The sequence below is a fragment of the Tenrec ecaudatus genome, chromosome 5, assembly GCF_050624435.1.
Source record: "Tenrec ecaudatus isolate mTenEca1 chromosome 5, mTenEca1.hap1, whole genome shotgun sequence".
Lineage (NCBI taxonomy): Eukaryota > Metazoa > Chordata > Mammalia > Afrosoricida > Tenrecidae > Tenrec > Tenrec ecaudatus.
In genome coordinates this window covers 4,439,319-4,466,277 of record NC_134534.1, presented here as the reverse complement: position 1 = coordinate 4,466,277, position 26,959 = coordinate 4,439,319, and the positions used below count along the sequence as shown (strand labels likewise).

At 42.7% G+C, this 26,959-nt stretch overlaps 1 pseudogene; it reads left to right on the top strand.

The window, feature by feature from the left end:
- The first annotated feature begins 1,467 nt into the window (after positions 1–1,467).
- LOC142448576 (small integral membrane protein 5 pseudogene) overlaps positions 1,468–26,959 on the top strand; it is a 130,112-nt pseudogene continuing 104,620 nt past the window's right edge.

Genomic DNA, 26,959 nt, shown 5'->3' with positions numbered 1-26,959 from the left:
TGTAAGCAAGCTGTGCTGAATATTAGTCTTGTCCTTAATTAAACAGACCCATACTCATTTTCTCAATGATTTTTATCAATACAAATCATGCAAAAGCACTTCACTGATGATGAAACAATTGTAGGGAGGATAGGCATGAAGCAATGTAGATTTCAATGTGACGGGAGGAGGTACCGGAAGCAGACCAGTCAGGACCAGGAGTGAAACGATTAGCCATATCCGGAAAGCACTTGGTCTCATGAGTGTTGAATCTGAGATATATTGAGTGTTCAAGATATTTTACAAGATAACTTAAGAAGCCAGTTCTGTAGCTAAATATTCCCAGCACTGGAATGATTTGAATGGGCAAGTAAACTGACAATTGTGTGTCATACCCAGGATTGAAATCCAAGGAAGTGATTCAGAGACAGAAGGGGGATGTATATTTCACACACACACACACGATACATATACACCATGTATATCATGCCCATGTTATATATATATATATATATATGTATATATATATATATCATGTTTTGTGCTGACGTATAATTGCCCTGCAGGCAGAGCTAGGATGCATCATTAGAGTTCCCTATGCTGTGATCTCCATAGAGCAGATCAACACGCTCTTTTTCTATGGAGCTGATGAGGACCTTGTAACACCAACTTTCCATCAAGTAATTTAACCTTCGTATCAGTCCCAGGAAAAAGATGCTTGGGAACGTAGAGGGGTATCAAAACGGAGGAAGAACCTCGACAAGATGGATGGGCACAGCGCTGCAAACGCAAGAACCCTTATGAGAATGGCCCAGGATGGGGTGGCAATTCATTCTGTTGTCCATGGGTCACGGGGACTTGGAACTGATTGGACAACTCACAACAACAACAACAACATGTATACAGATAGAATATAGAGAAATTAAATGTAACATTGCTCTTTAAAAAACAAAACACCCTCTGGACCCCCTAGGTGAAGCCTAGAGGGCAGGTCAGTGAGCGGCCTTGCTGTTCCCAGGAAAAGGTGAGTGACTAAAGGCACTGGGCTGTAGGGAGGACCGGTGGGGTGGTGGGAGCAGCCCCCTTCCTGTTACTCGTGGCTGACCCAGGGCCCACAGTCCTTTGAGCTCATATCTGAAGGTCAAAAGCTCAAGGGACCCAGGAAGCCCACACAGCACTGAATGACACAGGGACCAGCCGGGGCAAAGTTACCACCTGACGGCCAAGAGCTCCTGGTGCCCAACTCTGCCAGACATCCCCAAACACTGTGCCAACTTGGTGGGGGCTCTGGCACCCTCGAGGGAGCAGCAGGTCCCCCTCCCTCCTCCCTGGGAACTGCAGGGAGCAAGAAGCAAGACCAGAGGAACTCCTTCCATGGGCAGAAGCTCAGAGGTCGGTGTCTCGGGTGCAGGGGCATGTGCCATGCTGCCCGGGAAACTTCAGGGGCTCTCTCTGCCTTGGCACAGCCTGGTGAGTGCCAAGCACACCATGACCGCAGACATATTCATGCAGGAGATGCATGCCATAGGCCAGCGTTTGCTGCTTAAGCTGCAGAGGCTGCTGCAGGCTGGCCCCCTAGAGATCGCTGTCTTCTCCATCCTCCTCATCTTGACAGCTACTGCCCTGCTGCTGATGATGATGATTACCTGCGGCTGTGGCTGCGGCTGCACCTGCTGCTCCTGCCCAGAGCAGGCGTTCAGAAAGGTCCAAGTGTGGCCCCCAGGACCCCGCCGTGAGGGATGGGGGAGGGGGTGAGGAGGAAGAAGAACCAAGTGGAAGAGCCTGCTTACAGCTCAAGAATATGACTGACCAACAGACTGGCCTCATCTTTGGGAGAAACCAGGGAAATGGACCCCATCTCTTGATGGAGAAGAGCCGGCACCTATGGGGAGCTAACCAATGGGAATGACTCTGTGTAATCACTAGTGGATGCCAGACTCCCACCAAAGGGGGTCCATGTCAGTATTCTACCCCAAGTCTCCCCCCACCGCACCCCTTCTCTCTCCAAGTGACAGCTTTTGAATTGTGTATTGTGTGGTTCCGAACACCTGTAGGCTTGGAGGGGCTCTGGGCAGAGAGTTGAAATCCAGGGTGTGACTGGGCACCGGGCTCTCCCCAGGCCCAACTACTCTCTATGCCCAGGAAAGCTGGAAAGCACACAGGCCAGGTGGGAGAGGATGTCCACCCCAGATGAGTGCCAGGTACAGGAGCCACTGACCCTTTCCCCTGCCAGCCACTGCCCTACCGGCTCATGTCACTGGGCCTCTTACACGTCTGAAGTAAAATAGGCACAGCTCCAAGGATCATCTGTCACCTGCACCCCAACCCCCTCAGTCTGGGACACTCGTCTGCTTATCCAACCGTCAGGATTCAAACCCCCACTCCACCACTTGGCTGTCGTGGGAAAGCAAGCCGGTGACACCACCAACCTCATTCTGAGGCCCCATCCTGCTGAACTACATGGCTCCTATTCCCCAACCTGTCACCCATTTGCTCTGTCTCCTAGAGATCTCTGCAGGCATGGAGACAAGGCCAGGAATGAGGGCAGGGAAGCACAAGGGACCGGCCAGAGCCTGGGGGCTCGCCCCCACCCATGGGGCTGCCTAAGACATCAGACTGTCTCTTAGGGAGCCAGGCTCCTGCCACCTTGGACCATGCCGGGGCGCAGAGCACTGTCCTCTAGCCCTGCCCGCTCCAGTTGGCCATCCAGGCTGGGACAGCTGGAACGGGCTGGGCAGATGACACACACTCACGGGCTGGTTTCACTTCCCAGATTCCCTGGACTCGCCAGGCAACTTTGAGGTGGACACCAGAGAGGTAGTGTTTCCACACAGAATTCACAAAGGAAAATGAATCCTAGAATCTGCTTGCAAAAACAAACAAACAAAACCCTCTGCTCTGCTCTTGGATCTCATTTATAGTATGTACAAGGGGTATCTCCCCAAAACGAAATTGTTTTTCAAAGCTATGTATTTAAGTAAAAAAAAATACAACCTTCTCACCTTTGAAGTACTCTCCATTACACTTAAAACATTTGTCAAATCTGTGATTCCATTCTTTTTTTTTTTCTGTGATTCCATTCTTGGAAACATTTTTCAAACCCATCTGTTTGGATGGCTGACAGCACCTCACTCTTCTTTTTTCTTCAGCTCTTCAACATCATCAAATCACTGTCCTTTCAAGTCCCTCTTCATTCACAGAAACAAAAGGAGTCGCACGGAGTGAGATCAGGTGAGTCAGGTGTGTGGCACGAGAGGCGTGCTGTTTTTTGCCAAAACCTGGTGCACCAATGGCTGCATGAGCAGGTGCATTGTCGTGATGGCAAAACCAGTCCCCCGTCTGCCACAGATCAGGCCTTTTCGGTGTACACTGTTATATGATCTTTTCAAAAGATCTAAAGAGAAAGCTGGATTAACAGTCTGACCTGGTGGTACAAACTTCAAATGCAGTGTCTCCCTCACGTCACCTCCGGCTCTTTGGGGGGTTGCCCCTCATCTTCTGCACACTGCAAAGCTGGCACTGTACTAAGCATGATGGTCACAGGGGTGACTGACATACACCACAGCACAGTCCACTTGGGATGTAGGTGGTTTATCACAAAGGTGGTCACATATAGACACCTGGATATCACTTCATCAATGAATTATAGATGCTTACTGTGTGTTGAGCATGTAATTGTCACATACAATCTGAACAGGTGTCGATGTCACCCATGGCCCCTTCCAGCTTCTCCAGGAAGACAGGACCCAGGCACATGTGGTCTGAACCAGTGAAGCAGAGGATAAGGACAATTTGGGAGAAGGGCATCAATCCCCATTCTGCATGAAAGCTCTCTTCCCAGCCACAGGTTTCTCACCTTTGCCCTCACTGAGAATCATAAGTTGATGCTGGAATCCATATTTCAATTAGGGTGTAATGTGCAGGGAGGGGCGGCAACCCAATCAAGAAGAGCTTGGTGGCTTAACAGCCTTATGAAATTGTAGAAGTAAATTCATGTGATATAGAGGAGTGGGTGACACTGATATCAAGTCTGGATGTATATTTTCTGGTGAGCCTAGGTGGAAAATTGTGTAAAAGTAAGACTCCATTGAGCAGCCAGATGCTGCATCTGAACTGAAATTTTGTGGGTCAATAAATAACCCAGCCCCATAAAGTATCTGGTGGTAATGGGAAATACTGTAATTTCTTTTAGCACATCAGAAAACAGCTGGTTGGTTTTCCCTTTACAAAAATAATCCTTTCAAGGATTTTTCCCCTTACAAAGTCAAACATCAACATATCAGCGTAGTTGGAAATACTGAACATATTATTCTTATCCATCAAGTGTCAAAGCTGCAGAGCGCTGCCTTTCCAGATCACTGATCTAATAGGGGTGCAGCTTGAGTCGGCTTCTCTGAGGGGCATTTGCAGTGTCCATCTGTCTAGGGGGGTTGGTGGGTTAATGGGAGTGCTTCTTAGAGAGATGGTCAGCGGAAACTCTGATGGATAGAAGAGGTTTAATGAATACTTTCAAGGGCTGTTGTTTGCGTCTGTCTTGGTTTTCATAGTGGATAGGTAGTTCACTCTGCTATTTCCCTTCCTGTGACTCCCACTCAACTTTCCATGATTCTACTCCATTAGTTACCAATTCAGAAACAGCGCTTGGCTGAGTACCCAATTTTTGAGTGCAAATTGGAATCAAGGGATGACGTTTGGAGGGGAACGACAGGGAAAGGCAAATAAGCTTAGCACTAGCTGAAATATGAGGGACAGTACTACTAACAATAATAGTAGGCGCTGTAACAAAATCAGGACATAACTATTGTGTAGGGACAGCTTTAGACAAAAATGTGGTCAACTTCCCCTTGTTGTCAAATACCCCTGACTCATGGAAACCCCAAGCAGAGCAGAAATAAGGCTGCCTGGCCCTGGATGATCCGCATGATCATGATGTGCTGTATTAGAAAATAGATCAGGGGCTCCATCTCTCTAGTTTGTCCAGGACTCAAAATAAGACTTTTTTTTTTAGGATATTCTTGAGGTGGGGCTGGAAAAACTTATCTGAAAAACCCAGGCCATATGGCCTATAAGGAGCCCTGGTGGCATACTGATTACTTTTTAGGCTGCTAACTGCAGGGTCAGCAGTTCAAACCACCACCAGTCTTATGGCAGCAAGTTAGGGCTTTCTATTCCCAAAAAGAGTTAGAGTCTCAGAAACTCACAGGGGCAATTCTAGCCTGTTCTATAGGGTTGTTATGAGTCAGCATCCCCTAGATGGAAGTGAGTTTGGTGATTTTATATGGTCAATGATTGTAATGCCAAAGTTATTACAGACAACAGACAATGCACATGAATGGACTGGATGCGGGTGTTATACTAACATTTTATTTATGAAGCAGGTGGCACACTAAATTCTGCTTGTGGTCTGTAGTTGACTATCCCCTGACCCAAAGGTGTGGCCATAGGACTTGAGACGTTTTCCAAAGAAGGATACTGTACTGTATAGATCCTCTGTACTGGATCTAAATGTATCTGTACTGGACAAAGAGGCTTCCAAGTTTGCACAAGCTGCTAGGACATCTGCATCATTTAAATTTACTCTTGGCAATAGGCAGGCATTGTCAAAATCCTGTAGAAGTCAAATCCCATCTCCTCCATTTCCCAAGATCAACTACCAAAAGGCAGGGCTCAGCCATGCCCCACCCTCCAAACTTCCTACCGTAGTTCCGACTTAATCTTCTCTACATTTTTGCTAGATTTTGTACTGCATTTCGATTGCAACACAGATCTCATAGATGATTCTCTGTGAGGGAACTTCCCTTAGCAGGGAAGTTAACAGGTTACAGTTCAGTAGAGTCGTTCAGTTACGACCTTGTCTTTTTGGTGATGCCCACACCCAGACCTCTCTCTGGCCCCTGCCCTCTTGGTCTGCCTTCTTTCCTGCTCAAAATAATGTTTCAAAGCTTTTTTAGGGCTGCCAATAAGTTCCCAAAGGGTTTGCCACTCCAAGCTGTGTCCTGAATCAAGGAGGTTTACTGAGCAGGGCTCTCAGGCTCAAAGGATGCTCTCCATGATGTGTTAGAGAGAATTGACTAGAGAAACAAATTCAGGGACATTCAAATATGTATAAGAGAGAATTTTATATCAGAGAGTAATTTTATACTAAGAAAACATACCAGCCCAGTCCAGATCAAGTCTGTAAGTCTGATATTAGCCTATAAGACTGATAGTAGCCCATAAACTGGCCTTCAGACTCAAAGCACATGATATGATGCCAACTACAGGAAGATCAAAGGTGAGTAGAATGAAGAGGCTTCTGGGTCCAGTGGCGCTGGAAGCATCTCATCACTGGCTCAGGTTTCTACATGTTATGGGAGATCTGCGATCGACTCAACAGCAGAAAAGTGAAGCAGAGAGAGTATTTCTTCTCAACAGGAAGGTGAATCAGAGAGAGAGGGGAAGTTCCCAGAATCCTGATGAGAAGGCCATGTCCACAAGGAGGCATCATCAGGCTGTGACCTGGTTGACATGCTAGACCCCACCCCTTCATTCTTAATACCTTCAAGTTGACACAAGATTACCGTAGATACTCATGTATAAGCCGAGTTTTTCAGCATATATTTAATGTAGTTTTTGTGGTAGAATTAGGTACTTCGACTGATACTCGAGTAGATACAGTGTATTTAGCCCTCCTGTTTCTGAGATGGCTGATTGTATAGCCAGCAGAACGACCATCATAATCAGCCCTACTAGCAATCAGTCACAGAATCATCATGCAACCCTCTCAGTATTTCCTCCCACCTTCTTACCCAGACCCACCGGGAAGGCAATAGCTTGAAGAGCCTGGTCAATCGCTCACTGTAGTGCATGCATGGAAGCATTGCTGTTAAAGAAGGCATAGAGAGAGCAACAAAACCCTGGCATGTGGACCAAGGTAAGGAAGTGAAGATTTCTGATCCAGAGAATGAGAATTCACAGATTTCTATACTACCTTCCTTGAGCCCACAGTTTAGTTCTGGTTAACTCAGGAGGGCTCTGCACCAGATACACAGTTGTGTGTCCGGTGGGTCAAAAGCTGTTTTTAGGAGCTGATGCATGCTGAGAGGTAGGTGATGCTACAGTGGAACACAGAATCCAAAATAATCTAGTCAAAGGGAAATGGTTTGATAAGACCACATGGGTTTGTACGTGATTGTTTGTAGACGATGTCAGCTAATCCAAACCCAGACCCATAGCTATTAAGTCCTCTTTCACACCCAGGGACCCTGAATAGAGTTTCCGCGGCTTCAGAAAGCCTATGGGAGAAGACAGCCTAAAGAGGGAGAGCACCGTGAAAATGGCCCTCTGGAGCTCAGTTATAAAATTCAGTGCTGGATTTTCTTACCCAGCCATTATTTTGCATTTATAGTACATGCTTCCTTTGAGAGGCCACGGTCCCAGCTTTCTTTGTAGTTATTAAGTGTCCAGCTTTATCCAGGTGTTGGGAGGCATAATAACTACACACAGCACTATTTCTGCCAAGAGTTTAATATATGCATTTATAGGACCATTTTCACTCTGGGGAATATTCCGTGGAGGCCTGAGTTGTCCTTTGGCAGTAAACATCTTAATGGTGAGGTGCCATCTTTGCTGTTAGCACTTGAACGATGGCTTGTGTAGCGGGTATGCCCACTGCAACCTGACCTTTGATTTCTTGACTCCTATGCATGGATTGTGGACCCCCTAAAGTTAAATCCTTGACAACTTCACTCTTTTCTTCACTTTTGATGATGTTGCTCATTTTGCCAGTAAACCAAGATCATCGCACAAGAAGCAACGCAGAAAGAATAATAATAGTTTCTCCATTGAGTAAGAGCCAACATTTGCAGTCAGGCTTAACTCGACACGTTCCCTCCCTCCCTTCCCGCTCCATACCCTCTGTGCACCCAAGCATTCAAGCTTAAGACATGGCACTTGTTTTCTGAACACAGTGCATTCTCTGTCCCACTCGATACCTTCCTTACCAATTTTTCTCCCTCCCCGTCCAAAAGGCACTTTGCTCCTCCATTCACAGTTAGCTTCCTTACCACATGGTAGCATCTAGCCCGTGTGTTTCCTGTTTAATTACTTGTGTGCCTGTGCATAGATCATCCCACTGTTCTGGAATATGCTTCCAGATTATTCCAGTGTGTTGTTGCATAAATGGCTAAGGCTGCCATTGCTAGCTTGAGGGATGACATTTTGGAGACACCCAGAGGGTCCTCGGAGGATGGATGTGGTGTCAGCTTTGGAGAGATCACAGCCTTGAAAACCGTATGGACCACGAGTCAGAGTCTACTTGATGGCAACTAACAACAGTAGAAAGCAATGTGTTAGCAGTCCCCTCTGTTCTTCCCAGGGATAAATGAATACTAATTACACAAACCTTGTGCAAAGAAATGGCCTGATCACTGGGCTAATTTCACATGAATGGAAAAGTCCTCTGGCTTCAAGTCCAATCACTGTTCAGATGTCCATACTGCCTTTCATCCCAAAGTGATCTTGCTCTCTTAAAAAGGAAATCTTTCCAGGGAGTTGTAGGATTGCTCATGCCGATGGTCTCCCTTGTGTTCACCCCATAGATGGGATAGACATACCTAGGCATGATTCTATGCACAATGTTTAGGTTCCAACCAAGACCATGACAGCCCGCCATCCTTTCTTCCCCCCCTCTGTCCCTCCCTCTCTCCCTGCTTGCCTGCCTCTGCTCCTGTCCTGCCTTCCCTTGTTTACCCTTCATTGTGTTCTATGACTTTTGTCTTTCTAATTCTTTGCCTTTCTTTATTCTATTATCAAACTATAAAGTTTACACTGAGAACTGCTGTAGAGAAAATAAAGTCTCTAAGTTCGTTAAATGAAATGATATATTATTTATTGAAGCCTAGAAATCATTCCACTGGGGAATTGTGGAAGCCTCACCAAGCAAAGCCCTGGCTGCACAGCTGGGGATCGAGTGACACACCAACGCGGTGTCTGTATTGTGACTGGTTTACAGTGATTGATGGAAGCCAAAGAGGGATGAAGCAAGCATGATGTTAACACTCTTGGTTATCACACACGTCTAGGACACATTGATTAGTTAAAAGACGGAATGAAAGAGCATTCAGTTGCAGAAAGGCTTGTATGACTGGTCACAAAACTGTAGCATGAGAGATGGGGCCAAGAAAAGATTAATAAACATCACCTTGCACAGAGGATGTCTTAGGGAGATCTGAAACACAGTAAGAATTCTGCTAAGATGTTGGTTAGAGAATCCAAGATGGATAGCATTTGCATTATTAACCTGACCTCAAAGGAGAACATCATTTCTTCACTGATAGGGTTGGTTTAGAAAGGCGTGAGAGAGTGCAGAACTGTCATGAAAATAATCAGTCTCCTTTTTGCATGCCTTGTGTAATTCTATCTTGCATGTCAGCACATTTGAATAGTGAAATAACATCTCAATGTGTTATTATCGTTCATAGTGACCTAGTGTTCACAGCAAGAAACACTGCTCCGTCCTGCCCCAGCTTCATAATCAACTGTTCTTAAGTTTGAGCCCATTGTTGCAGGTATTGTGGCAATCCAACTCATTGGGGGCCTTCCCCTTTTTATTCTGTTTTATAGCAAGCATGCCGTCCTTCTCCAGGGACTGGCCTCTCTTTATAACACGTCCAAGTCACATGAGATGAAATCTCACCCTCCCTGCCTCTGAGGGGCATCTGTCTGTCTTTGCTCCAGTTTAGTTATGTTCGTTCCAGGTGGTCCTTTGTTCCACATCCTCTTCTGTATCTTCCCTGAACCTCTGGCAAATCGCAGTTCATATGCTGCTGCCACAGCTACTGGAGGATCTTCAAGAAAATTCTACGCATGTGGTATCAATGAACTTCTATAATTTGAATATGCTTTCAGGTCACCTTTCTTTGGAATGGGTCTGAATATGAATCTCTTCCAGTCAGTTGGCCAGGGGCTTGTCTGTGAGATTTCCTGCACGAGCAAGTGCATTCTCCCAGTGCTTTATCGGATTGTTGAACATTTCAGTTGATAACCCATCCCTGCCTGAAGCCTTGATTTTGGCTAGTACTTTCTGGGCAGCAGTTTGAACCTTACTTTTCTGCACCATTGGTTCTTGCTCTTAAGTTATCTCTTGAAATGGTTGAATATTAACTAGTTATCTTTGGTAGTGACTGTATAGTCTTTCCATCTTCTTTCAATGTTGCATCATTCAATATTTTACCCATAGAACCTTTCAATATTGTAACTGTAGTTATACTTTTTTGTGAAGTTCTCTCAGTTTAAACTATGCAGAGCATGTTCTTGCTTTGTAGTTTCCTGACTCTAGGTCTTTGCACATTTCATTGTAATATTTTACTTGGTCTTCATCCAAGAGCAAGTTTCAGAGTCTCCTGAGACACCCACTTCATTCTTTTTTCTCTTTCTTCCCTTTGAATGAACTTCTGTTTCTTCATGCATGATAAGCTTGATGTTATCACACAAGGTCTTCTATCACTAATTTTAAATGCATCAAATCTATTCTTGAAAGTTCCATAGAATAACGACAGGTTGTACTTTGACTCTTGTGGACTTATGTTCATTTTCTTCGACTTCAGCCTGATCTTACATATGAGACATTGAGGATCTTTTCCACAGTCAATCCCTGGCCCCGTTTTAGCTGTTGATACTGAACTTTTCCATCATATATTCCCACAGATTTTATTTCTGTGTATTCCTGTATTCCATCTGAAAATTCTGATGGCAACATATGTACAAATGTGCTTGATACAATTGATGTATGGATTGTTATAAGAGCTGTAAGAGCCCCTAATAAAATTATTTATTCAAAAAAATGAAATGAAATACATCACAATTGCTATTCTAGGTGTTAGTCATGCTCCGATAGACTAGTATTGGCCAATTTTAATAAAAAAAATCGTATGATTCACATAGCCAAGAGGAATGACATTCAGGGGAATTTTAAATTCCATGTGTATGGGCGCCGCTTGTGTTAGTTAGAAAAGGCATTTGTCATAAGGAAATCATTGGTCTTTTAAAATATACCATGTGATCTCCAGCTTTGTTTCTATCACTAAGACCCTATTTTCCAACTTCTGTTCCTCCATGTTTCCAACTTTTCAATTCCAATCACCAATAATTATCAATGCATTCTTATGGAATATTTGATCAATATTGATAGAACTCTTTAACGTCTTCAAGAATCCCTTTATTTGTTGGTGCATAAATTTGAATAATAATGGCATCAATTGGATTTCTTTTATGCAGATAGACTTATCCTAGCCTACCCTTCACTGTACTTGAAGGTGGATTTTAAAATTCCCTTGAATGTCATTCCTCTTGGCTATGTGAATCATACGATTTTTTTGATTAAAATTGGCCAATACTAGTCTATCTGAGCTCACTAACACCTAGAATAGCAATCGTGATGTATTTCATTTCATTTTTTTTAATAAATAATTTTTATTAGGGGCTCTTACAGCTCTTATAACAATCCATACATCAATTGTATCAAGCACATTTGTACATATGTTGCCGTCAGAATTTTCAAAACATTTTTTTTCTACTTGAGTCATTGATATCAGTTCCTCTTCTCCCCCCCCATGACCCCTTGATAAATTATACTTTATTATCACTTTCATATCTTACACCATCCACTGTGTCCCTAATGACTTCCAATTTTGCGATTCATACTCAGTATAGCCCATGGTCGAATTACTAATTGATGTTTGCGCTGTTTCTTCTCCTTTTGAGTTATGCCTCATCTGCATATTAAGAGCCTACAGTTTTTACTTGCATCGGCTTTCCTGTGTCCATGTCATGATAACCGATTCCACTCTGAGAGGGCACCCCTTCCTCAGCCAAATTTTGACTTCCTTCTGACCAGAGGGGCTCATATTCTGACACGATTTCTGACAATTTTCTCCATCCATTCATTAGGCTTACAGTGACTGACCGGTAATCCTTTCACTGGCCCATAAGTGTTCAGTGTCACATTCTTCTGGAGTGGGACTGGCCATTTCCTTGTCATGGCCGGTTCTGAGTCTGTTAGCTCTGCTGACACCTGTTCACTGGGGGTGACTCTGCTGGAACTTGAAATACAAGTGACAGAGCCTCCAGCATGACAGCCACCGCAGGGGGACAAACTGATAGAAAAGTGGTCTAATCTTAGTTTTTAGAAAAATATTTGAAAAGCAGCCCTTGAATCAAAAAATGCAAAGCCTACCAATTTAGATGGAAAGAGCAAATATATAATTTTGTCGTAATCTTCAGCAGTGAAAATGTAGAGGTTAATGTACTGCAATATTCTTATGTATGTCCCATTCATCGACAACTAAAATTGAAAAGTGGTGTGGCTGTAGATGCCAGTCCTACAGTGAAAATGACACTATCATATGGCCCAACATTCATCATCGTAGGCACTGTCCAGAGAATTGAAATCAAGCACACAAATAGACAACTGAACACAGGCATTCATTATACCAGTTCCCACAAAGCCAAAAGGCAGAAACAACCAAAACCTCCACCACCAGACAAAGGGTTAAACAAACGCTCATTGTTGTGGTTTGATGCCATCAAGGAGGTGCCAACTGACAGCAACCCCTCCTATAACAGAACACAACACTGCCCAGTGCGGTGCCATCCTGACAACCGTTCCTCTGCGTGAGCCCATTGTTGCAGACGCTGTGTCCATCCTTCTCACTGAGGGTCTCGCTCCTTTTTCACTGCCTCGACATCAGAATGCATCGATCTTATCTTGTGCTATTATAACAGAAGTACCACCATTGGTTAGCTTTAAAAATAGAAAAGCATTCTCTCACAGCTCTAGCGTGTAGAAGTCTGCATTCAGAGCACCAGTTGTAGAGGACAGGTCTCGCTCTTTGCGGGCTCCAGGGAAAATCCTGGTCACCTTTCAAGATCTGTGGACCCAGCTGTCCTTGCAGAGCTTCTTGCTTTGGCTGAGAACCAAACTTCCTGGTACTAGGAGGGCTTTGGATCTGCAGGGAGTCTTGGTTCAAAGGATGAGTTCCACTCCTGTCTCTTTTTCCTGGTGGTAGAAAGTCCCTCTGATCTTTGCTCACCTGTTTAATATTTATATATCTCAGAAAGATATTGACTTAAAATACAACCTAATCCTGCAGATTCCTGCTATATTTGTTTTCCGATAGTTCATGGTATATTCAATATTCTTCACTAACTCCTAATGACAAGGCACCAATTCTTCTTTGGTCTTCCTTATTCGTTGCCAACTTTCATATGTATAACAGGTGATTGAAAATGCCATGCTTAATCAGGTGCAATTTATGCCTTACATCGGGGTGAACACACTTTTTCAGCATGCGAGCTACTTATAAAATGATCGAGTCAAAATGACCTATCAACCACAGAAATGCAAAATATGCTGGTTTTTATTTATTATATTTATTCATAAATGCATTAAGTATGTTTATGTAACCTTGCACAACTGCATGAGTCCATATTGCACAACACAATCAACTATGTACATTTTTTTGTCATTACCTGAGTTTACCCTGATAACTTGCACTGAATGGAATGAGCCAGGGATGCATAGTCCGGACAGTAGCTGCTGACAGCCAGCCTCAAGCACACTTCCAAATGATCATCAGTCATGGTGGAATGGTACTTGGAGTTAATGGTCTCTATGTGGGAAAAGGCTGACTCACATCAATAAGTAGAGCCAAATAATGCAGTCAAGGAGCTAGCACATGTTCTCATGTCTGGGTACCCTTCCTCTGCGAGTAAGTTCCAGAACTATTCACGTGCTCTGGACTTCAGCTAAATGTCAGTTTGTTGTGTCCAAACTCCTATTCCGTATGGAAGTGATACGTTTTTGTCTTCTTACTTGGTCCTGCTCCCCCACTCATTTTAATACCCCTTCTTACTTTTAAGAGAAAAAACAAGGTCTAAAAATTGGCAATAACAGCTTATCAGTTTTGTTGAATTTAGCGCAGTTGTTTGCGCTTGCGTTTGACACCTAACACTGCATCTGATTGGCTGCTCTGTGCCTCAATTAAGTGACAGGATTGATGAAAGGCTTACGTCTATTTTTTTAATGCCATGCGATCTATCCACACTACAGTTGCGATAGACTAGTAGATGGCGATTGACACATTGAGCCCCTGCCTTACATCTTTGCTTTTTAATACGTCACATGGGTCTTTCACAGAACATTTTTCCAATATAATACATCCTTTAGCTTTCGTTGCTACTTTTATTTTTGTTAATCATGATTCAAATGAAATGAAATCGGTGACAAGTTCCATTTTGTCTCCACTGATTGTGAAGTTCGTTGGGGGTTCTGTTGCCTTTCTGTTGAAGTGGCCTCATTCTGGAGGCTGTGTCCTTCCATCTTCCCCAGTCAGTGCTCATCACTAGTCCTCATCACTGTCAGTAAGCCAGGTTGTGTCCTCTGCATGTTGCAGGTGTCTAAATCTTTCCTCAGACCTGGTCCCGTGTTCTTCACATAACCCAGTTTCTTGGATTATTTTCTAATCTTACGGATTGAATAACTGTTGTAAAAGGCTACAGTCCTGATCCACACTTTTCCTGGTTTTAAATAACATAATATCCTCTTGCTCTGTCTGAAAAAAAACAAGCCTCTTTTTTCTACATACAAGTTTTGGATGAGTACAATGAAGTATTCTGAAATTACAATTAGTTTCAATGCTACCCACGGTTTTTATTATCCACACAGTCAAAGACCTTGCATTGCCAATAAACACAAGTAAGCACCGTGTTAGTCAGAGTTGACTAGAGAAACAAATTCATAGACACTCACTGTGTATGAGAAAGAGCTTTATATACAAGATCAATTGAATATTGAGAAAACATCCCAGCCCAGTCCAGATCAGTCCATAAGTCTGATATGAGCCCGTATGTCTGATACCAAATATATAAATTCCTCTTTAGACTCACGAAACACATGCAATGATGCCGAATGCGTGGATCCAGTGGCAATGTAAGCATCCCTGTGCTGGTGTGGGTCTCCACGTAGCTCCTCCAGCAGCAGGGCTCTACTGTAGCTCCATGTGTCTTGTCATCAGGAATACGAAACAGAGTGCATCTGTGTCCGCCTCCAGTGACCTATTTATCTCCTTAGCACCTCCAAAGGAGTTCATCAAGCTGAAAACTGATTGACAAGCTAAACGCCACCCCTCCACTCTTAATAATCTCAAATTGACAACAGATTATGTAACTGCCACAACACCTTTCTAGTCTTCAGTTTTCCGCCAAAACCCAACTGATATCACCAATGACATACCTCAGTATAGGTCCTTTATTGAATTGTCTGACATTTCCCTGTCAATGTACTGGTGTAATTGTTTTTAATTACATCCTGCATAAGTTTGCCTATGTGTGATAAAGATATTGTTGAATAATTTCCATATTCTGTTGGATCATCTTTCTTTGGAATAAGCACAAATATGGCTCTCTTCAAGTTGGCTGTCCTGGTACTTGTCTCCCCAAATTCTTGGCATAAAAAGTGAGAATTTCCAGTATTGTATTCATTGGTGGAAACATCTCTAATAGTGTTCCAGCCATTCCTGGAGCCCTGCTTTTCACCAATACTTCAATGCAGATTAGGGTTCTTCCCTCCACACCAGGGATTCAGGATTGTAGGTCCTCTGTTAAAATAGCCCATTTGGGGACCTCTTCTTTTGGACACAGTGGCTCTGCATATCCTTTACATTTTCTTTCTTTTTCTTTACTCGAAGACTTTTTTTTATTGTAGCACATGGGCTATGATTGGTGAAAGATGGTAGGCATACTGGGGAAACACCAGTTCACATCAGATGCCCATCCCAATCCCATGAGTATGTTGAAAGTGCCACCACTCTGCATCATGGTTTCCCAAGCTGCCCATGAGATCCTGACCCGGCATTCATATCTTGAGACAGGAAAAGGTGCCAAAGCGCTCCCTGGCTGCCATGCCCACTGAGCATCACAAAACCCATCTTTATGCGGTTGAAGCACCTTGGTTGGGACTGCCCATCTGGACCCAAGGCCACAAGCATCTCACTCATGGCTGTGGTCACTCAAAATCAACTCACTGCCACTGAGTCAATGCTGACTCATAGAACTGTCTCTGTGATTTTCTGAGACTGTAGCTTTATGGGAGTATAAAATCTCTTCTTTCTCCCAAGGAGCAGCTGGTGGTTTTGAACTGCTGACCTTGTGGTTACCAGCCCAACATGTAACAACTATGCCACAGGGGTTCTTCACTTCTTTTTGATGCTTCCTGGGTCATTCAATAGTTTGTCCATAAAATCTTTCAAAATTGCAACTAAGGGCTAGAAAATTTATCCGTGTCTTTTAGTTTGAGAAATGGCAAGTATATTGTTCTCGTGGTTTTCTAACCCCAAGTCTCTGCACATTTCATTATCAAGGGGTATCTACATACATTGTAATATTACTCAGCTGTCCAGAAAACCAGGGAGTCCTACTACATGCCAGAAGACAAATGACTCTTGAAACATCACGCTCAGAGAAATACGAGCGAGCTTCAAAAGTTCAAGGAAAAATGGAATTAAAACGTATGATTTCCCTTTGCTTATTTGTTGATAAACCAATATATAGAAAAGGAGGATTATTCATGTAGACAAGGGCTGGAATGGAGAGAAAAGGTATAATTGTTGCTTAGACTTGTTGAGACTATTTTAATGATGGTGAGATAAACTCAGGCAAGTGTAGTGAAAAGAATTTAACAAAATAAAGAATAAAATCAATGTCACAGTTTTATTTGTAAAAATAATCAAATTCATGAATATTTTGGCATGTATATCTCCACTACAATTTTGAAAAATCTGTGTACAAGAGGAAATATATTCCGCTTTATGCAGTCATGTAGATTTTTTATATAAATTAATACCGTCTTCCTCTTTATATAAAGTAGGAGTGGGAAAAATTAGATCAGGATTTATGACGATGATGGTCATTTGATTTTGACTTTGAAAACCTGGTATGGCTTTAAGAGGCATATGTGGGGGAGGAGCTATGGGGGCAGCTGCAAGGGCTACTTAGAAAAATAAGAGGCCAGAGGAAAGCCAAGGGTGCAGCATCGGTCTGTGGGTCAGCATGGCCAGTGAATCATCAAGCCCTGAGATGAGTCCACAGAGGAGGCACAGGAGCCTAAGGAGTCTTTATTACTTGCTCCAGGCAGACCTGACTCGTCATCGTGAGCTCATATGGACTTTAATTACCTCTAACAGTTTTGGTCCTTTGAAAATTTCCTCTACCTTCTCTGTCTTTGCTCAGTTTACCCATCAGGCTGGAAGTTACTTTACTGCATCAGCTCCAAAGGCTTGGCTTTCTGTCCTTCTGGAGTTTCTCCTGAGCTGGTTTCTAGGGCTCTGGACAAAAGTCAACCTTTTTCTTCCTATATGCCCACCCCCAGCCCTCCGCCCAGCAGCCACATTCATCATCCCATTGAAGCGCAGGGACACCTTCCACCTCAGAGGGAATTGGCAAGGGAAATGGTTCAGTGGGGATCCAAAGTCCCACTCCCCAATCTTCTTGTCTGAATAAAGGTCATCCATTTTTTTGTCAAGTTCAAGTCTTTTCTAGTTCATGCTTTTGCCTCAAGTGTGTAAAGTGATATAAAAGAAAAGAAAAAGAAACACATATATTTATTTAACCTGCCAATTGCCTCCTCATGGACTTGTCCATAGATGCAGATTTCTACGTTTTCCTAATTCTGTGTTCAAAAGATGTTCTCGGGCTACAAAAGAGCAAGCATATTGGAAATTATCCCATCCTCAGATTAGAGCCCACAGATTGTCTCAAGTTTGGACGAAGTGACAAACCACCAACCAGGGTGTGAATCATGGGAATCCCACTATATTTCTCTTGATCGTGCAAGTGGAAGACCCCGTGTCTTCCTTGGTTAATTACAAAACAGCAACAAGCTAGACAAAACCTATATTCCATTAGAACAACAACCAAAGGTTTTAAGTCCCTCCTTAGGGCACAGGCCTTGCTGTTTTTCACAGGAAGAAACATGGTATCAATATTTTTCCACATTTTCAGAAACAACTAAAGGGTCTGGAATATTGGAGATTTTCAATAATATTTGGCGAGTGAGTCAACATCCTCTATTTGAGTTCAGCTATTCTAACTCTACCAACAAAAGATATTACATGTATGTGAAAAGAAATCTTAATCACTTATTTACATGGAAATTCTAAATAGATCCACAGTAGAGAGGAGGCAAGATTGAATAAAGACTTTCTTGAGTTACAATAAAAAAGCATGTGTCCCTGGGTGCAACAACCATTTCACTCCAAAGCGTCATTGTCATGGCACAGATGGCACCTGGTGTCAGCCAACCAGTCTGCCGATACATAGTTACTGACACCAACTGCCTGCCACAGCTCACGCTAAGTCCAGAGAATGGAACACTAAGCGAGGGTAGCAATCCAAGGCCTCATAAGGTTTATATTTTAGTAGGTGTTTAAATTTTTTAATTTAAATTACATTAAAACAGCATCAACAATGCAACAAAATGATTCCATAACCAATGAATGTATTTTAATTGAAAAGATTGGTGTGATAACAAATTATTTATCCCATCCACTGAGGTGCTTTCCTGAATCGTTCATTATGGTTTTGCATGCGGATAATTTAACACTTAATTAAAGTGCACAGGTTGGAGAATAATACCAGATGGTTAAAATCCTAGGAAGGGGCACTTTTCCTGCACTGGAAGTTGTATGTGTGCGCATGTGTAGACATTAAGGGGGAATGGACAGTCATAAGGAAGAGTTTTTGCCGAGATCCCCGGGCAACAAAGACTAGAGCCAATAAGGAAACAAAGCAGGGACTGGAGCAAATTGAGGTTGAACAACAAACCCCATAGGCTAGGTCTTATGAGCACTTGCTCTTAAAAGCAAATTCACCACCAGGGAGGGCATTCCAACTCGTGGCGACCCTGCAGGGCAGGGTGGAAAGCTGTTGCAGTGCCCACGTAGCGCAGAGGCAAAGCAGGCATGTCACTGGAACTGGCAAGAGTCTGAGATGAGGTGTCTCTACATTTCTAGAAAACCAGGCTGGTCAGAGTAACGTATTACATAAATAACATTAAAAGTCAGGAGATGGCAAGAGACAGATGTTGTAAACGCTTGGGATGAAAAGAAGCAAGAATGAGAAATTCCTGGATCAACGTTGCAATAAATGAAACCTGAATGATGCCACACGCATGGGAGCCATTACCCACCTCTTACATCTGTTGGGTAACAAAGCTATTGATCACGAAAGCATTGCCTCGAGGGGTTTAACTAGGAAAGCTCCCTGGATGAACAGAAGTGTTTGCGGAAATTACAGTTCCAGTGAGATCAGAGTAAGATATAAATCACCTAGACAAAGAGGACCCAATGGCGTCAGAAATGTAAACAGTTATTGATGCTCTGTACATCTGCCATAGTCTGTACTTACAGGTGACCCAGGTGCATATGAGGTTTGGGGACTTACAAGTACAGTGCTACCTCTATTGTTCACATGTGCACACCCAGAAGTTCCATAATGACACATACCTTTCCAGTAAGAGATGATGCAAAACCAAATCATTGTTGGTGAGGCCACAACATTACACTTCCACATTCACTGTGGAGACTTTTAGCCTTTTAGCTTATCGCTGTCTCTCATGGGCTATTTCTATGGAGTTGGTTCCTATTTATCTAAATTAGCAGTAACTTTTCAACCTCTTTGGTGGCCTGAGATCTTTGTTTCATGGTTGATGATTCCACACTTTTCGATATATTAGCTGCTTTAATCACTTTTTTTAAAAAAGGTTGTTGATGTCGACTTAGCCATATTGCATTCAGCAGCTAAATCAGACAAGCGGCACCCTGATGAAAATCCCACAATGATTTCTTTCTTCGACTCTGTCATGGTTCTCAGAGTTTTCCTCTTTGTTTTATTTCTGCTATCACCAGCTTTCTTTGTAGCCATGGTTATATTTTATGCAAATAGCGTATGAAAATAAAGCACAAAGATGCATGTTTTAATGCACTGACACAGGCACTATGTGTTGTCTGAGCGAGAGTGGTGCTTAGCCATCCTTGATATAAGGGTCAGAGATCTATATCTGGAGGATATTAATATATTTGAAAATAAAAGGCGACGGAAAAATGCAGAAAATTGCCTTTAGTGCTGACAGTGAATGGCAAGCAGTGATTTTCTTTTTTTTAGAAAATAGGATATTTTTTCTAAAAAGAGAGTAAGACAATCAAGAGCCATGTTGTTGTGAGCTGCAGTCCAGTTGGTTCCATCGCATAGCTGCCAGGACCCGGCGCCCTTCCCAGAGCTCTTCTTACCTTGGGGCCCATGGATGCAGTCCCTGTGTCAGTCCCTGTGTCAGTCCTTGTTGGAGGTCGTCCTTGCTACTTTTGTAAGCATGATGCTTTTCTGCTGGACTGGTCTCTCCTCACAGTTTGTCCAAAGTACATGAGTCAAAGTCAAGAACCAGGGGAGAAGAAACTACTTCAGACTAAGGTATAACTAATGGAGCAATCAGTATGTATTAGCATAGAGCTTCTCCATTGTGATTTTAAAGGATTCCTCATTATTATGCCAAGTGGCTGTTATCTCCTCCAACCATCATCATCTCCTCCTACATTTCCCCCATCCATGTCAATGATGGCATGCTTCTCCCCAGCCCAATGGCTATCTAGAAACTCAAAGTCATGCTGCCAAGCACCATGTTATACACATGAGGACAACCTAACCTTCTTCTCTCCTTGCCTGGTTGCTCCCCTGATCACTCAGAATCATGAGCATCCATTGAAACAACGTCCATGCATCACATCAACTCCCCGAAAGCCAAAACTGCTAGTCCTGCCCCTTCAGTGGGTGTTAAAAGATATCTATGAGGAAGAGAGGATCTGACTAAATGGGAGCCGTAAGTACCGACAGTGAGGACTTTGTAGGAGGGAGGGTTGAGAGAAGCTAGCTGTGGCACAGGCGTCATGGGACAGACGGAGCGTATGCCTATCACTCTGATTTCAGCACCTGAAGTCAGCTTTGAGAAATCCCTCCTTCAAGAGAGCCAGGATGACGGTCCTCATTCTTTGTCACATGGAGGACCATTCCCAGTTAGTTTATCAGAAAAAGAAATGAATTAGATCAACAATTACTATCTCAGGCTCAAATATAAAATCTCTCTATAAAATCAAGTTGAATTTAAAAGAAATAAAACTGAATTAATGGAGCATCAATTCGTTCATTAATTCATTCATTAATTGGTATGTGTTTGAGCAAATGAACAGAGATTTTATCTCTTAAGGTATAAGCATTCTATTTTTAAGGTCTTACCCCTTTAGTCCGCTTAACATTGTGTATTAGTTATTTTGGTCTGATGGATTTTTACTCAATTAACCCACTGAGTTTACCTTTATCTAAGAGATGTTAGTCGCATGTTAGTCCTTCCCATTGCTTGTTGCAGAAGAGCTCACTACTAAAATGGGTTTGTTGTCAACACCATGGCATTTTGCTTCAATCTCGAAGGACATCAAATGATACTTAATGCTAAAACCCACTGCCATAGTTTTGATTCCAACTCAGAGAAACGCTATAGAGTTTCTGAGACAATAAATTTTATGAGAGCAGACAGCTTCATCTTCTGCAGAGCAGCTGTTAGTTTGAACCGCGTACCTTGTGATAGCAGTCTCCCCCTAGCCCACTGTGCCGCCAAAGCTCCTTCATCCAAGAATGAACTAGTTTCATTAGGTGTCATAGTGTCAGTTCTGACCCAGAGTGCCCCTGTGCGCAGCAGAAGGAAACACTACCCCGTCCTGTGCTATCCTCACAAGAACCCTGGTAATATAATGAGTTACACTTTGGGTTTTGAAGCATGAGGTCAGCAGTTTGAAACCACCAATCATTTCATAGGAGAACGATTAGAGTTTTGACTCCCATAAAGGATTATAGCTTCAGAAACCCACAGGGGATGTTCTAGCCTACCCTATAGGGTCATTATGAGTCAGAATTGACTCTGATGGCACTGAGTTTGGTTTTAGAATGAGCGAACCCTTAGCCCCACTGAAAATAAACAAGTTTATTGTCATTACATCAACATCTTATATTAGAAAATTCACTGCCATGGAATTGATTCTGACTCATAGCAAGTTTTTAGGACAGAGTAGAATTGCCCCTGTGGGTCTCCAAGAAAAATTATAACTCTTTATGAGTGTAGAAAGCATCAAGTTTCTCCCATGTAGCATCTGATAATTTCAAACTGCTGACCTTGTGGTTAGCAGCCTATAAGGTAACTAAAAATACCACCAGGGCTGTGCCAACATCTTATATAGAGACTCTCTGTATAAGACAGGGTTGAAATTCTCCTTAAGGTTTCTAAGATTGAAAGCCTACATGGGAGCAGACAGCCTTATTTTTCTACCACAGAGTGGCTAAGAGATTTGAACTGTTGACTTTGTGGCTATCAGCCCAATACTTAACCCAGTGTTACCAGAGCTCCTCAAGCTACACATAGTCTGTGTCTTAACACTATTCAACTTATAATAACACACTTAATACACAATTTACAATAGCAAAACATGTTAATATTTTGATTATTGTTGTTAGGTACTGTTGTGTTGGTTCTGACTTATAACCAGCCTATGTACAACAGAATGAAACACCACTCAGCTTTGTGGCATCCTCAAAATTGTTTTCATGTCTAAGTCCATCGATGCAGCTATTGTGTCAATCCATCTTGTTAAAGACCTTGCGCTGCCCCTACACTTTTCCAAGTAGGATGGCCTTCTGTCTTCAGGGACTGATCTCTTCTGACAGCATGTTAGAAGTACTATATCAATGTTCTGCTTCTCTTTATTAGGTTTTCAGTATCTGACAAAGTTTCATTTCTATCTGTGTTAGACAGAGTTCTCTAGAGAAACAAAGATAGCTATATGGATAGATTTATACAACATGAGGAATATAACGATTAATTAGTCCACACAGCAGTACAGAGGGTTCAGTACAACTCACTTTGGTAGAACAGTTAATATACTGGAAGTCCTTCAACTCACAAGGGCTGCTGGGTCCAAGGTTAAGGAAGCAGACAGCTGAGTCTTTCTGAAGGCAATGTAGGCAGCAGTCCAGCCACAGAGAGCAAACAGCAGGGTGAGTCACCAACAGTCATTAATTTAGGAGCTTATCAAAGCCGGCCGGGATGGGATATTGAACTCAAGCCATGTAACACAACAGGATCCGCCAGCCTCAAGCTCTCGAGACAAGATCCATGGGTTGACTGTCCCACAAGTAGTGTAGCTCACAAGTTGAGTCAGAGAACTAGCTAAAGCAGCTGCACGCTGGTCCACTCATCAGAGAGCAAGAAGAGAGGAGCAGGCCTTGCCAAGCCATTTATTTCTGCCCTCCAAATTATTAAACCCACATGTTGCTATTGAGCAGGTTGGCACAATAAACCTACCTGTCACACTATCCAAACGGTTTTGAGTGGCTAACTCTTCTGAAAGTTCTACTGAAACCTATTCACCTTGGGTAACTCTGGTGGCATTTGAAATATCAGTGACACAGTTTCCAGCATCACAGTAACATATAAACCACTATAGTCTAACAGACAAGTGGTGATAGGAAATTGATATGCAAATTAAAACTGTGGACTGCTATAGGGAAACGGAAACAGAAATGCATTTATCTCAGCTAACATTCAGATGTGGTTTCCATGGTCAGTGACTATCTATCCAACTAGAGAGAGAGAGAGACTCATAAAATGAGCCAAAATGATCTTCAATGTACACAGATTTCAGCATCTTCTCATTGGATAAATCCATAATTCAGAGGAAATAGAATTGTCTTCCAATCATAATACACATTGTCTTTTAATGACCAAAACTCTGAAAACTGTTCAAGGTTCCCATCTACATTCTTACTTTGCATTAATCTGTTGGGAACATTGACAATCTAATCGGAGTCTTATGAACTGACACACTGGAATCGATGGTGGGTAAAAGTAGGAACTATGAACAGTGGGTCTAGACAATGAATTATCTTACCGTGACTCTGCTCTCTGATTAATACGCATACCACCTACTGCAAAAGCCTTTTTTTTCCTTCTCCATTCCTCCACCACTTCATCGGCTCACATCTTATTGTCACTTCCCCCCCTGCTTCTGGAGTCCGTCTTTCACACTTCCTCCAGAGTGATTTCATGAAGTGGGAGAGGCACTGTTGCTAGATCCATGGGAGAAATGGTTTATTACCTCCTGTTTGAGTTTCCTGTAGTCATTGCCACACTTTGCTTAGGATTTGGTAGTTTAAAGGAAACCAAGTGTCTTGCCTTAGGGCTCCAGTGACCGGAAGTTCAAAATCAGTTTCACTGAGCTAAAGATGAGGTATTGGCAGCATTGTTCCTTACTGACTTAAAGCGACAGCCCACGTTTCTTGGTCTGTGACCCTTATCCAGCATGAATCCATATTCTTGTTTCCACTGCCTTAACCTTAATCGTTTGACCTTCCAGTGGCATTCCTACAAGGACCCTTACAATTGCTCTCAGGGCCCATCTGGGTCATCCCAATGATCTCCCCATCCTGAGAATCTAAACCACATCTTCTAAATCCTACTAGCCCTTGAAGTAACACCCTCAGATCTCCAGGGTTAGGACATATCTCTTTGGGAATCACTATTCAGTCTTTCACCTCTTTAACTCTTCATTCTTTGAAATGGGAACCCGAGCAATGTGTCCAGAAAACGACAATTTCCCAAACCTACTTATAGTTAGTTTCAAGGTGCTGAGAGTAAGTTCTTAACAATGAGATGTCATGGAAGTGCTGTGGAGACTTCTAGAAGAGCCCAGGAAGAGAAAATTATCCGTACATGATTTTCTTCCCCCTTCTAGGATCTAGAATATAGTCCCAAAGATCAGGAATTTGAGAATCACCTTGGCCCATAAGAGCCACATGTGACAGACTAAAAAGATAGATTGACATTGATTTGCAGTGACTCCAAACAGGGCCACGAGCACTTCTGGACTGCTTAGTTCTGAATTGCTGGGTTTGTGAATATGTGTGTGTGTGTGTGTGTGTGTGTGTGTGTGTGTGTGTTAAAGGGAGAAACAGAATATAATAGCCTTCTATCTTAAGACATTATAGTAGGGTTTTGTTTTCAGCAGCTGAATTCAATTTTTCAATGGCCTGAAGACCACTCTCCTTCTATGAAATAGAAACTTGGTAGAAAAGTGGCCATTTCATAAATGAACAAATGTTGATAAACAAACAGGAATTAAAGCAAAGTAAACTTAAATTTTCCCCTCCTTGAAAGCACAGAAATATATGATGCCTCTGGGACAATTGCAGAGAAAAAGTACGAAGAAATAAAATCTAGTTGAGGGTGGGAGGGGGCTGTTAAGAATAAAAACACAGCCAAATCCACAATGAGACATTCCACAATGAGACAACACCACATTTCTCGCAGTGTCCAGAGACACCTGGTGTGAACTTTGTATGGGAACTGATGGGAGTCTGATGGCTTCCTTTGGGGTCAGCAGAGGTGGAGAAGACATGGAAAATTCAGAAATGCAAAAACCAAAGTCTGAAAATAACTTGAAAGTGTATAGGAGCCTCAGAAATGAGCAATCTTGGTGAGAATTTTTTTTTTCTAGAATGTATTCAAGATGTTTTGGTTTGGGCTTCCACCTGCCATATACAAAATTTGGGAGCATTTTAAAAATAATTTGTATCAGGTGATTTTTTTTTTTCTTAGCTGTCACAGAATTAACCAGTGAAATAACGTATGCCTACTTTACTAAGCATTGCATCGTGGTCACGTGGTGAGCTGCTGACTGCAAGGTCAGAAAGTTGAAACCATCAGTTGCTTCTTAGGAGACAGATGAGGCTTTCTGCTCTCATGAAGTTATCGCCTTGGAAGCCTGCCAGGACAGTTCTCCCTGTCCTGTAGGGTCACCACCAACTGCAACTGACTGGATGGCAGTGAGTGAGTTTTACTTAATGAGAACTTTGGGGAGGACAAATTTTACAAATATTCAGTTTATTTTTTAGCTCTGAACATTTTCTACCTTTCCATTTTCTTTTCTACCACATCCAAACAATTGGAAATCACTTTTAAAAATGGGTAAGAAAATTGAATGTGACAACAGATGTGACAACCTCTAACTTGTTTTATTTTCTACCTAAAATGTTTACATTTCTAGAGCCATTCTTGGTACCCGTGGAGCTAAGCATCTACATATGCCAACACAATGATATTTTTCAGACAGAAATTGGGCTCCATCCCAAGTTGCTCCTATTAAGGCTTTGGAAGCGATGTTGAACTTCTGCTTTGAAAGCTTGAAAGCGGCGCTCCCTTGGATGGCCACAAAGTCTTCATCTCTTGGATGGCCTATGCACAAGCTCAACAGTAAAACACAATTGTAAAGCCAGCCTGGAGGATAGTATCAGAGCAATAGATTTTAAAGACCGATTTCACAGGCTGAGGATGTTGAATACATTTTTAAAGGACGAGATTCTGCATTTTAGGAGCAGCTGTTCAATGTCACGCTGCCGTTCCAGCGCACCAACCAAACACAGATCACCAGAGTTCCCCACAAGATGCCCAGACATTCCGTCTGTCTTCGTGCCTCATCATTCATGCAAACTGCAAGTGGGTGGGAGAACAAACTACGGCCAGTCACATATGGTGACTTAGAGATGCTGAAGTAAATGCAAATTCAGTATAAAGGTTATATCAGAGATGGACCTTAGTCACTGGGATTCTCATTTAAAGATGACCTCATATTAGAAAAACACATTCTAACGAATCCTGTATGCCCATTCTCTTACTTGTAGTAAAGTCAATGTAAGAAAACTTTTGCCATTTTAACCATGTTTAAGCACACATTCAGCATGTAGGGCAGTCACCGGCGCTACCATTTTTGGAAAAATGTAACACCTCAAAACAGAAATTCCAAATGCCAACCAAACCCACTGTCCTCAAACAGAGTCTGACTCCCACAACCCT